This window comes from Otolemur garnettii, unplaced genomic scaffold (genome assembly GCF_000181295.1).
Source record: "Otolemur garnettii isolate 467f Iridium unplaced genomic scaffold, OtoGar3 scaffold00098, whole genome shotgun sequence".
NCBI classification, from domain to species: Eukaryota; Metazoa; Chordata; class Mammalia; order Primates; family Galagidae; genus Otolemur; species Otolemur garnettii.
In genome coordinates this window covers 6,210,573-6,224,252 of record NW_003852493.1, presented here as the reverse complement: position 1 = coordinate 6,224,252, position 13,680 = coordinate 6,210,573, and the positions used below count along the sequence as shown (strand labels likewise).

Genomic DNA, 13,680 nt, shown 5'->3' with positions numbered 1-13,680 from the left:
AAAAAAAAAAAAAGAAAGAAAGAAAGAAATACTTGAAACTACGAAGTACAAGATAAAAACTCACAAGGGCAAAAACTATACCAAAAGAAAGGAATGGTCAGAAAAGAAAAAATTTCTAATAATTTTAAGAACGGCAAAGAAGCATCCTTTGTTGTTGCAACAACACTGGGTGGCCTAACCATGCTGCAATCTATGAAACATCGGAGCCTACCCCACCATGCGGGTGAAGATGTGAATCCCTCACCCTAGAGCCTGCCTCTACATCTCCACCCCATGCCTACCAACAGGCACCAACAGATCTGGATCAGTAATACCTAGCCGATTAGCTCTCTTTTCATGATAAGCCTCCCTCAAGCCATATAATCAATGATGGGGGACTGAGAAAACAGCTTATTAGTGAAAGGAAAGTGAACGTCTTTGTGAAGAGTCAAAGAAAGAAGACCACAGACCAAAATTAAACTGCTCAGCAACCTCAATAGAACATAAGATGGCATGGCCTCTAGATCCTTTATAGGGGGTTTCTTTTATGATCTTAGTCTTATAGACCAAAATGTGCTATACTATATATTTATGCCATAGACTATTAAGGAAGAAAAGCAAAGAAATTTTAAAAACAGTAACAAAATCATGACCCATATATCCAGCAGCAAAGTAGAATTAACACTAAAGAAAAAATCTAGCCAACGATGAATAGAATAAGCTTGGGCAAGTTTCCCTAAAATGCAGAGGGAAGGGGCAAAAATGTAACCATGTGAGAAAAGGTTATAGATATGGAAAATAAAAGGTGTTCCTGTGAAGAAATAAGGATGAGATGAACTAATGCTTTAAAGAACTTACAAAATCAGGCCGGGTGCAGTGGCTCATGCCTATAATCCTAGCACTCTGAGAGGCCGAGACAGGTATATTGCCTAAGCTCAGGAGTTTGAGACCAGCCTGAACAAGAGGACAGACAGTCTCTACTAAAATCAGAAAACGTAGGTGGGCACTGCGGCAGGCACCTATAGCTACTCAGAGGCTTAGGCATAAGGATTGCTTTAGTCCAAGAGTTTGAGTTTGCTGCGAGCTATGACGCCATGGCACTCTACCCAGAAACAGAGTGAGACTCTTGTCTCAAAAAATAGAAACAAATAAAATAAAAACTTACAAATTATCACAGGCATCCTGATAAGTATTTTTAAAGTACTTAATAGGAGACAAAACCATAGAGATGGTGAAAGGAACCAGAACCTGGCTGTACTCAGACATCTTATGTTGGTTTCCTAGAGCTACTATAACAAAGTACCACAAACCAGGTGGCCTAAAACAACAGAAATTTACTTCCTCACCTATTTGGAGGCTGTAAGGCCAAAATTAAGGTGTCAGGCAGGGTCGTGATCGCTCTGAAGCCTCTAGGGCAGAGTCTAGTCCACACCTTTCTCTGAGTTTCTGGGGCTGCCCACAACTGTTGACATTCCTTGGCAGACAGACTGATCACTCACATCTCTGCCTACATCATCGCATGGCCTTCTCTCTCTTCTAAGGACAACAGTCATACTAGATTAGGGCCCACCCCAATCCAGTGTGACCTCATCTAAACCTGGGTACATCTACAAAGACCCCATTTCCAAACAGGGTGGTTCTCACAGGTGTCCAGGGTTGGGACTTCATCGTCCCTTTTCTAGGAACACAATTCCACCTACAACATTCAAAGCCAGCAGTCAAAAGAGCAACATCTATTATACAATACCTAAGGGAATGAAAAGCATGACCAAATCTCAAACTGCACTAAGTTTTCTATTATAAATCATGTCAACTCCCCCCCCCAAAAAAAAACACTTCCCAAAGGCTAAGAAAATGCACAACCTATTTGTCCTTCTGAAGGAAAAAAAAAAAGGCTACTAACGACTCAAAATTAACTACTTGACAGTGAGAACATTTGTGTTTTTTTTAAATGCAATCAACTCTATGAAAACCCTATGCTGGCCCTCTTGCACTTCACTCAACTGTCTCTCTTTTACTTCTCACTTCTCTTGCAGAAAGTGTGGTTTTTGAACCATGGTTTTACCCCAGAGTGCAAAAAGAATCTCTCACCTTATCTGGCAACCTCTGAAAACAATAAACGGCACTGTCCTGCCAGAATTCTGATAATACCTCACTTTTTTTTTTTTTTAACTTGACCAGGACACAAGACAGGGAAGGTTTTCTTTACCCCCCACCCATCCCTCTAAACAAATAGACCAGCACAGAACACCACAATGACCGTCTTCATTGCCAAGGAACTGAAATTACAAAAAAAGAAAAATCAGAGTTTATCATATGGTCACCATTTTTTAAAAATCACGTGGACAAATATGTAAGCCAGTATATGCAATCTTTTGTATGCTGTGTGATGATAATGGAAAAGTAAGACACACAACCCCCAAACTAGAAGGAAACTCAATAAAATGCTGACTGCGATTATTTTTAAGGGGGTGGAAATCTGGTTTTTTCCCCTTCCTTTTATTTTAGATTTGCAGTTTGATATACATTCTAACACTTTCATAATTAAAAGAGACTATTTTTTTAAGATAAAAGACACTGGGTATCCATCTCCTATTACCCTCCCCAGCAAGCTACTCCACTGGACAGCTGTCAACTTCCTGAGATTCCTGCTTTCCTGAGTCCTCTTCCCAGGAAAGAGGGCACTTACTCTTCCTTTTTCCAGGCACCCTGAGCTGTGGCCACTATAAATTCAATCCACCTGCCGCAGACCTGCCTATATCCAGGTCTCACTGATGTCGGGGGGTCTTCCATGTTGACTGTTCTCACAATGAAATTCTGGACTGGCTGCCCCCTGCAGCCACGGCACGGCCCAAGATCCAGTGCCTCCCCCCAGGGACTGTGGCACATTTCTAAGGAACCTCACTGAGCCAGCCATCTATACTGTGGTCTCCCTGCCTTCAACGTCCGGTCTGAAGCAATTAATGCTTTTCTTAACATTAAACTTTCTCCAAACAACCCAAATATACCCTCTAAATTTGTCATAACAGATAACTCACTTTTCTCACAGAACCTTGAGGTTAACGTCAGAAATGACAATGGTAGGACCTGCATGCTCCACATGGTACAGCTATTGTCAATGGTACCCAGGGAAAGGTGCACCGAGGCAGCCCAGGGGACCATGACTACCCAACGGGGTATCTGGCTCCTACAGCCATTCTCCATCTCACCTACTGATGGAGACCCAGCCATTACCGCCAGAGATCGCTTACCTTCAAACTTATGTTAAGTAAGTACCTGAGCAGTATGTCAGGATTTATATTGAGTTCTGTCTTAACTATATATGTATACCCATTACAAGTATCTGCCCTAATAATGATTAAACTATCAAAATTTTTTATTGGGGGGGGGAGGGCAGAGTCTTGCTCTGTCACCCAGGCTGGAGAAGCATCAGCCTAGCCCTAACTCATACCAGCTTCCAACTCCTGGGTTCAAGTGATCCTCCTACCTCAGCCTTCCAAGGAGCTGGGACTACAGCCACCTGCTACCATACGCAGATGATTTTTTTGGTTTTAGTACAGACAGAGTCTGTTCAGAGACTGCTTAGGCTAGTCTGGAACTCCTGAGCTCAAGCAATCCACCTGCCTCAGCCTCCCAGAATGCTAGAATTATAGGCACAAGCCCTCCCTACCTGGCCAAGCTAGCAATTATTAAGCCTTACTTTGTGTGCCAGACATGGTGCTGAGCTCTTTACATACATGTATGTATTAGTCCATTTTGTGTTGCTATAAAAGAATGCCTGAGATTAGGCAATTTATAAACAAGAGAGGTTTATTTAAGATCATGGTTCTGCAGGCTGAGAAATTCAATGCCATGGCCCTGGAATCTGGAGAGGAGCGGGCTTTTGTGCTGCTTTACATAAAATGATGAAGATCATGGACATGTACGAAGAGGAAAACCTGAGGGGCACCCTGGCTTTCATACCACCACTCTCCTGGGAACTAACCCACTGCAGTGAGAACAAATCCCATCTCACCAGAGGGAGAATTCATTCACTATGGAAAAAGCTGAACCAAGCCATTCACGTGGGATCTGCTCCCATAACCCAAACACCGCCCCTAGGCTCCCCCCGCTCCCAACACTGCCACTAGAGATCAAATTCCAGCATGGGTTTTGGTGGGGACAAACCAACCAGAGAAGTACATGAACTTACATATTCACCCTCTTCCTTTTGAAGTAGATGCTGTCACTGTACCCTGGTTTCAATGAGGAAACTAAGGTTTGTGGGGGAGAGCTTGTGCCTGGGATCCCACAGCCACAGAGGTGGATCTGAACACAGACAGTCTGACTCCAGACTTAGAACTCTCAATCCCAGGATCACACTGCACTGTCATCCCAGGTAGTGGATTCCCCAACCAACAGGCACCCTGAGCATGGAGCATTGCTCAGTGCTTAAGAAATTCTGACTTATCCACAGATAATTTAGCAAGTCACGTTTCTCTGAATGATAATCATCAGGAACATTCTGTCATATTGGACATGCTGACATTTTGGGGGTGGAAAAATAAGCGGAGGGGAAAAAAGACTTAGAACAATACCATAACCAGTACACCACCCCCTCACTAACTACTCAAATCCAAACCCTGGCAGTCCTGTCAGCAAAGCTGTCTGCCAACAGGCCTCACTGCAAGAGAAAAGGGAGAGAATAAAAGGGAGCTGCTACCATTTATCTTACTTAAACTCTTTACAAGGAAAATGTGATCTATAAATATTTTGGAGAAAAATACCTCAGAGTTTCTAAGCAGCACTTAAAGTTTCTTCTCCACAAGAACATGCCCCCAAATGCAATGCAACCAACTCAGTTCATATTCTAGAAAGCAGCTAATTAAATCAACTGTGTACAAGTGGCTATTTAACAAGGTCCTCCTCAATCTGCACTGAGGAGTGGGGGAGAGATGAGGTGACTGCATTTTCTGTATCTTATTTGTATATAACATCCTATGTATTTTATTTGCTATATCCCTAACTCCACCATCACCACCAAAAAAAAAAAAAAAAAATCATTGCTCAGTTTTCAAAATAGCAGCCTCAATGATATGTCTAGTAAAATATCTTAGCAACAGTGTCAATATTGTCTCACTGCAGCTAACCATATTAACATTCCACTCTAATCATGAATTCTCAAATATAAAATGGAATGTGAGTTACTTCATTCATTCTTCGAGCAGCACTCTTGGACAAAAGCCCTCTCACAGTTTCTATAAAGTGTCATAAAAATTAAACGTCAAAATTATATCCAATAGCTAGTACTTTTATATATCTAACTTGCAAGTATAAACATGAGAACAAACAAATGTTGACAAGGAATCGGCATAAAAACAAGAACCAAATAAAATGCACTGACAAATTGCTTGGATCAAAAGGATTGTCCCCTTGTTATATCTGTAATGGAACCCTTTCACTTATCTGCTTTTGTTTCCGTACTTCATGTTTATTTCTACACGCTGGCCAAGAACAGGGTTTAATAGGGGATGAGGGACTCTCCTCCTAAGAGTTTTTAAGAGTCACACACATGTACATCTACCTAGCTCCGGCGTCCTCAAACTGCGGCCCACCTAGGACATTTATCCAGCCCGCTGGGTGTTTTTGCCACTGCTGCCTGTCCTGCTTAGCAGCCAACTCGTCCCGGGACCCACAGTCAGGCCCTCCAATGGTCTGAGGGACAGTGAATTGGCCCCCTCTTTAAAAAGTCTGAGGACCCCTAAAGCTGGCTGGGGTGTGGAGACACAGGAATCAACAGTTCCCAAACGTGGCTAACCATTTAAAAATCATACGCTGGGCACAGTGGCTCATGCCTGTAATCCTACCACTCTAGGAGGCCAAGGCAGGTAGACTGCTTGAGCTCTGGAGTTGATACCAGCCTCCCCATCTCTTTTTGGGAGGCTGAAGCAAGAAAATCACTTGAGTCTAGGAGTTTAGGATTGCTATGAACTATGACTCCGTGGCACTCTACAACTGGGCAATAGAGTGAGACTCTTGTCTCAAAAAAAAAAAAAAAATCATTTTTTTAAAAAAATGCTTGAACCCCACCCCTGCTGAGTGACTGAGTAGGTCTTTGGGTATTGAGTCACAAGTGCCAAGGTCAACCAGCCAGGTTTAGGAATCACTGTACTATACTAGAGCCTGTTTTTATAAAGTTGAGGTCAATGCTAAATCACGTGTGCACAACAGCTCTGAATGCATACTCATCTTTGCAGACACAGAGACTTCTAGCTTCAGATCCTTGCCCCTAGGCCTCATATCCCTGCCCCATCCCATCTCCTAGAAAATGCATACCCTCCCAGACTAATTACAGCAACTGTCCCTACAGCACCCTGCTAAGGACACACCTATGATCTCACCATGGCTTTTTCCTCCACCTGCCAGACAGAATGAGCAAGGGTCACTGTCTGGACCATTTTCGAAAGGAGAAGAAAAGCAAGAATCATGTAGAATTACCGTAAGTTATAACAAAAGCAAACATTTATGAAATGCTTGCAATCACCCAGGCACTGTTCTCAGTAGTATAATTCATTTAATCCTCACAACAATGAAAAGTAATAGATACTGTTATTATCCCCACTGAACAGATGTAGAAATGGAAATACCACAGGCTGTACCCAACTTGAGTTGAACCCAGACAACCTGGCAGCTATACTATGCACGGACATGGGGTTTCTCAGAGATGTGTGGATAGAAATACAGGTTCAAATTCTGGCCTTACCCCTTAGTCACTACATAGTCTTAACCTAGTTTTTTCACCTCAGATAATAAGCTGTTGATTATGTGAGGTAATTTACCACACTGTCTGATACACGGTAAATGCTCAATAAAAAACAACTTTCCGTAGGTACTATCATATTTTCTCCAGAGAATTCACTTCCTGGTGAACTGTATAGCTTACTTACTGGTTTTTAGTGTCTTGAATAAGAAAGAGCTATCTCATCTCTCCCCTATAACATCTGAGTACCAAAACCTCCTGATGTAAGTTTAAATATTTGCACAAATATACTTTATTTTGCCTTACTTAATGGGCATTCTGACAACCAAGTATTATGTGTTTTTAAAAAAATTCCCAATCTTCAATGTTAGCATACTTGAAATTCTTAAAAAGACTACATTTCATTCGCCCCTCATAACTACTATCTGACACACAAGAGAGAGAATCACCTTCATTTTATAGGCAAGAAAACTGAAGTTCAGAAAAAAATGAAACTTAGCTTGTTCAAAGAGAACTGCAGGCACATTCAGACTGGGACTCTTAAGATTTTTGAAACCAACCCAACAGAGTTCTTATTCATCTTTAAGACGCTGCTCCCATAAATCAGAAAGGATTTGAGGTACTGTGTAGGGAGTCCAATAACCATAGTAACAATTTAATGGATGGAAAGGCAGGGGGAACGCTCCAGGAGCTCTAATCTTCAGAATCTTAAAGCTAAGGATGTAGCTCTAAGAGGTTTAATCAGATTAGTAGAATCAAAACTCACACACAAAGCAGGGAAATAAAGAGAGCTGACCTCCCTGAAAAAATGATTTGTAACCTCTCAGTTTTCAACGCTGAACTTATAGAATTAATACAAAATCCTTCACTTAATCTTATCAAAAATGAAAGATGACTTAGATGAATCTTTTTAGGCTTTATAACTCAACATTAAAGAGAACACATATGTTTGCCTTGCTCAGAACTTTAGTAAGTAATCCACAGTTAACCACTTACCAAAACATTAAGATAGCTACAGAACCCTACAAAAAAATAGGTAAAGAAACAGGCAGATTAAAGAATTCAATTTTTTTTTTTGTGTGTGGTTTTTGGCTGGGGGCTGGGTTTGAACCTACCACCTCCATAAGGCATATGGGGCCAGCACCCTACTCCTTTGAGCCATAGGCACTGCCCTAAAGAATTCAAATTTTTATGTATTTTTGATAAATACTTACATGACATACACTATGTGCCAAGCAAAGGTTTAAGCACTTCATGAATATTAATTCATTTAATCTTCCTTAGTAAACCATAAGGCACAGAAAGGTTTAGTAACTTGTCTAAATTCACACAGCCAGTAAACTGTGTAGCAAAGCCAGGTAGTATAGTTTCAAATAAACAATAAACCTACAGAAGTGTGTTTGAATTAAGAATTGCATCATTAATAACAACAAATCATACTGGTGAAGACGAAACAGACTGATCATAATCTAGGTTGGTAAGGATTGAATAACCGAGTATGTTCATATATTGCTGGGGGAGTTATATTTAATACTACCTTTCCAAAGGACAATTTGACAAATTAATTACAAGTGAACAAACTTGTTACTCAATAGTATTTCTTACCATTAGTCTATGAAAGCATAGGCAGTTATGCACAAGGAGTTTCACTCTAGAAATGAAATGGAGTAACAAAAAAACATACAACTTAAGTGTCCATCAACAGGGGAATAATAAACTAAGTTACAGTATCCCCATCCAATGTTATCCTGAGCTACATTTTAGAAGTCAATATACTGGCATTTGCTAATATGAAAAACACTTAAAAACGCATTCCAACAGCCTAGTTGTTTCCAGAATAAAATGCATGGTAAAGAATATGTGAGACCTGAAGGATCTGAAGATGTATAGATATAGTAACATATGCACATACATCCACGGCAAGTATTTAGAAAGATCAGATAAGAAACTTAACATTAATTGCCTTTGGGGAGTGAAAGGGAAGAAAAGAACAAATAAGATGATGGATGATGTTGATTCTTTTTCTTTAATACCCTCATATAGCTTTTCTATAATTATGCACTATATTTAGCTATTTATTACATTTATGGAGTTGGAATGGCTTTACCAAAACAAATGTTTTCAGAAAAGGATGGATTTATAGCAGTCGCAAGAATACTAAACAGAACTTAATTTTAAGATGCAAACAATTATTGATATTACACAGTGACTCTGAGTTTAGATTAAGACCAAGTACGAATCTCAGAAACAATCCTTCTGGGAAAAAGAAAAAAAATAATCAAAATAAGCCTCCCCCAAGAGAGGAATTATAAATAAAGAAAATCTATTATCCTCCACCTCAGGAATAGAGATGTTTTCCAAGAGATAAAAAAAGAAGGCCAGCCAGAGTGGCCAGTGGTACAAATAACTCATTTGCAATCGAAACTGTAATTTGTTCCTTGAGTTATAGAAAGAAAGTAAAAAAGGGGGTAAGAGTAAAAAAGAAAAAACCCTACACTTTCACCCCATCACTACTTTAACTAGCTATATGACTTTGGGCAGTTGTTCAATGCCTCTTTTCCCAAATGTTCCTCAAAAAATGAAGAAACTAAATTTATAAAATCATTCTAGATCTAAAACTTGAAAATGTAATTCCTTTATCTCAGTTTGGAAAAGAATCCCTATACATAATAGTCCAAGAGTATGCAGGCATGGAAAAAAGTTTGCACTTAAGAATATGACAATTTTTATACAACATGCCCTGAATAATGATTAAAAAAAAAAAAAAGCATATGAAGATTTTGGTGGTGCCCAGAGCTCAGTGGGTAAGGCACTGGCCACATACGCTGAGGCTGACAGGTTCGAACCCGACCCAGGCCAGCTAAACAACAATGACAACTGCAACAAAAAATAGCCAGGTGTTATGGTGGGCACCTGTAGTCCCAGCTACTTGGGAGGCTGAGGAAAGAGAATCACTTAAGCCCAAGAGCTGGAGGTTGCTGTGACGCCATGGCACTCTACCAAGGGCAACATAGTGAGACTCTAGTCTCAAAAAAAAAAAAACAAACAAAAAAAGGGAGTGCTTGCTTTGGCAGCACATATACTAAAATTGGAACGATACAGAGAAGATTAACATGGCTCCTGCGCAAGGATGACATGCAAATTCATGGAGCATTCCATATTTTGTAAAAAAGAAATAAAAATGTTAAAAAGAAAAAAAAAACGAATATGACAATTTACTAAGAAGATGTTACTGGAACCGACCTAGTCTGCTGTTAGGAACTCGCCAGAGTCAGGCTTCCAGCATATCTTGACTTTTTGGCTATGCGCAGAGGCTTTGGACAACCTGATGACTCATTCTAGTTGGTTTTATAGTTATTTTTGGTTTCTCTATTAAGTTACTGAATATAAAGCCAATCAGAATAGTGAAACTCTAGCCTCAGCACAAATATGGTATTTAGCAATGCAGACACTTTTATCCACCTAACACAGGCAATTTCACCATTAGTGACTTCAATGAAAATTCCCTGAGTGACTTTCTATAAAAACCCCACTACTACGCCCCAACAGCCACACGAGGAAAGGCAAAACCCAGATTATTAAGCCTCTCATATCCCCAACAGAAAAAATGTACAAGGGCATGAAAAGATAAGGAAATCATTGAATAGGAAATAGAGATGAGCACTAAATACTTAAAGAGGTTTACTGACCTCAAAGAAATGCTGATTAAAAACAATGACATGCATGTTTTAACCTACAAAACTGGCAATGATTATTAGAATCCACAACACACCCAATACGCATAAGAATCATGCAAACAGGGCAGCACCTGAGGCTTAGTGAGTAGGGAGCTGGCCTCACATACCCAGGGTGGAGGGTTCGAACCTGGTCAAGGCCAAACTGCAACAAAAAACAGCCGGGCGGCTCGGCGCCTATAGCTCAACCGGCTAAGGCGCCAGCCACGTACACCTAAGGTGTCGGGTTCGAATCCCCAGCCCGGACCCGCCAAACAACGATGATGGCTGCAACCAAAAAATAGCCGGGCGTTGTGGCGGGCGCCTGTGGTCCCAGCTACTTGGGAGGTGGAGGCAGGAGACTCGCTTGAGCCCAGGAGTTGGAGGTTGCTGTGAGCTGTAATGCCATGGCACTCTACCCAGGGGGACAGCTTGAGGCTCTGTCTCAAAAAAAAAAAAAAAAAAAAAAAAAAAAAAAAAACAGCCGGGCATTGTGGCAGGCACCTGCAGTCCCAGCTATGAGGCAAGAGAATCGCCTAAGCCCAAGAGCTGGAGGTTGCTGTGAGGTGTGACGCCATAGCACTCTACCGAGGGCAACAAAGTAAGACTCTGTATCTAAAACCAAATAAATAAATAAGAAAAAATCATGCAAACAGGCATGCTCACATGCTGCTTATACAGGTGGCGACCAATTCAGCATTTCTGGAAAACAATTTGGCAAGAGGCATTAAGAGCTTATAAAAAGTTCATTTCCATTTCCTTTCACTATTAATCCCATGCCTAAGCATATATACTCCTCAAATAATCAGAAATTCATATAATGGTAGAAAAAATAAAACCACAGCATCCTGATACAATAAAATACTGGGCACTTTAAACTACTTCAGAGAAGTAAAGGGAATTCGTCTTTGAACCAATGCCCGATATGTATGTGCTCATTATAGAAAATTTGGAAAATACAAGGATAAAGAAAAAACTAAGATAGTTTATATTTTTCCTTTGCCCTTTTAAAATATCACTAGTCTATGAAAAGGAAATCTTAACTATAACAAGCATTCTAACTGATAAAATACTGTGCACTTTAGCTGACAGCAGTTTTTTCTTCCTTAGCAATACAGAAAAAAATGGTGTGTTTTACAATCAATGGAATACAGGGCGGTGCCTGTAGCTCAGTGGGCAGGGCACCAGCCACATATATGGAAGTTGGCGGGTTCGAACACGGCCCTGGTCAGCTACAACAACAATGACAACTGCAACAACAACAACAAAAAATAGCCGGGCATTGTGGTGGGCATCTGTAGTCCCAACTTGAGAGGCTGAGGCAAGAGAATCACTTAAGCTCAGGAGTCTGAGGTTGCCATGAGCTATGACGCCACAGAACTCTACCCAGGGCAACAGCTTGAGATTCTGTCTTCAAAAAAAATACAGTATTACATACATAATGAAAATAAAGTACCATGGTTCTATTATGTCCCCTCAAAATTCATAATGTTGAAGCCCTAACTCCCCAATGTGAGGAATTTGAGACCTAGGGCCTGTGGGGATAATTAGATTAGCATGGGACCACACTAGATGGTTACTGCGAGGCTGGGGCCCTCATGATGAGATTAGCACTTTCATAAGAGATACCAGAGTCTGCAGTCTCTCCCTCCCAGCCATGCGGGAACACATAGAGGGGGCAACCATTCGCAAGGTAGAAAAGAGTTCTCGCCAGAACCTAACCATGCTGGCACCCTGATTTCCAACTTACTATCAAAAATAAAAATAGTTTTAGCCAAGTGTTGTGGTCGGTGCCTGTAGTCCCAGCTACTTGGGAGGCTGATGCAAAAGGATCTCTTGAGCCCAGGAGTTTGAGGTTGCTGTAAGCTATGAAGGCATAGCACTGGTGACCAAGGGTGACAAAGTGAATGAATAAATAAATTTACATATAAATATTTATAACATCTGGTACTTGGAAAGAAGTTCTCTATATATCTAAAGTTATATAGAAAATCTGCTGTGGTGGGAGAAGGGCTCCAAAGAAAATACATATCAACATAATTTGTTCGATTTCGGGAAGGGAGACAAAGGCACAGTCAATCATCAGGAAGAAAGCAGTGTGCAGATGGCTCTCTTCTATCCTTAACCTTGAGTTTGTTTCCAGGCTCTTGGCCCTGCTATCAGCCAGTTCTATGATCTATGAAGACCCCAGACAAGATCTCAAACCATTATAACCACCTATGAGCATGTTACTGGGGAAAAGATAAAGGTGGGAGAAGAGCCTATAGCACCCAACGTAGATGCCAGAGTATTTGCTGAGATCAGTTCTGCTTTTTCTTCTATTAGAAAGGAACAAGAGCTCTCCTTGCAGCGGCGCGGTGAGAGTAGAGTGGTGGCTACGGAGGTGGGAGCCATGGCAGGACAAGCATTTAGAAAGTTTCTTCCACTCTTTGATCGAGTATTGGTTGAAAGATGCGCAGCCGAAACTGTAACCAAAGGAGGCATTATGCTTCCAGAAAAATCTCAAGGAAAAGTACTGCAAGCAACAGCAGTGGCTGTTGGGTCAGGTTCTAAAGGAAAGGGTGGAGAGATTCAACCAGTTAGTGTGAAAGTTGGAGATAAAGTTCTTCTCCTGTAGCAGGAAACCAACGCAGACAGAAGACTCCAGGCACCAGTTGATTAGAGGAAGCGGGTTTATTCGGCCGGGGGTACTCGGAACACCAGCGTGTTTCCCAAAACTGAGCCCCCTGACTCAATCTCTTGCCTCTCTTTTATTCACCTTTCAGGGTGGGAGTGCTCGTGAGGGTCATAAGACAGAGAGTGAGGGTCATAAAATAAAGAATGAGACACAACATCATAGATTACAATCTAGGCCCCGAGTATGTCCGGGGAGAAACACGCAGACAACAGAAACGCCTGCGGTTTGGCTGAGGCCTACACAGGGTGGCCAGGACAGACTTTCCGGAACTGCTTTTTACTTTTCTCACCTCACTCCCAGAATATGGAGGCACTAAAGTAGTTCTAGATGACAAGGATTATTTCTTAGAGATGGTGACATTCTTGGAAAGTGTGTAGACTGAAATAAATCACTACTGAAACGGCGTTGACATGAAGCCGCCCATTCTACTGAAGTTCTGAAATTTTGTATCATGTAATTTCCATGTCTCTCTTTTATAATAAATTGATGATATCTAAACTGCTGACATCCCATGCTGAACATTTAGTTTCACTGTACTGATATAAACATTTCCAAATAAAAATATGTAAATA

General features: G+C 41.0%; 1 non-coding gene across 1 annotated transcript; it reads left to right on the top strand.

Annotated features, from left to right (window-relative positions):
- Window positions 1–9,776: 9,776 nt before the first annotated feature.
- Window positions 9,777–9,883, top strand: LOC111727234. Its single transcript, XR_002774834.1, has one exon. It is a non-coding gene; the product is annotated as a U6 spliceosomal RNA (small nuclear RNA).
- The last annotated feature ends 3,797 nt before the right edge of the window (window positions 9,884–13,680 follow it).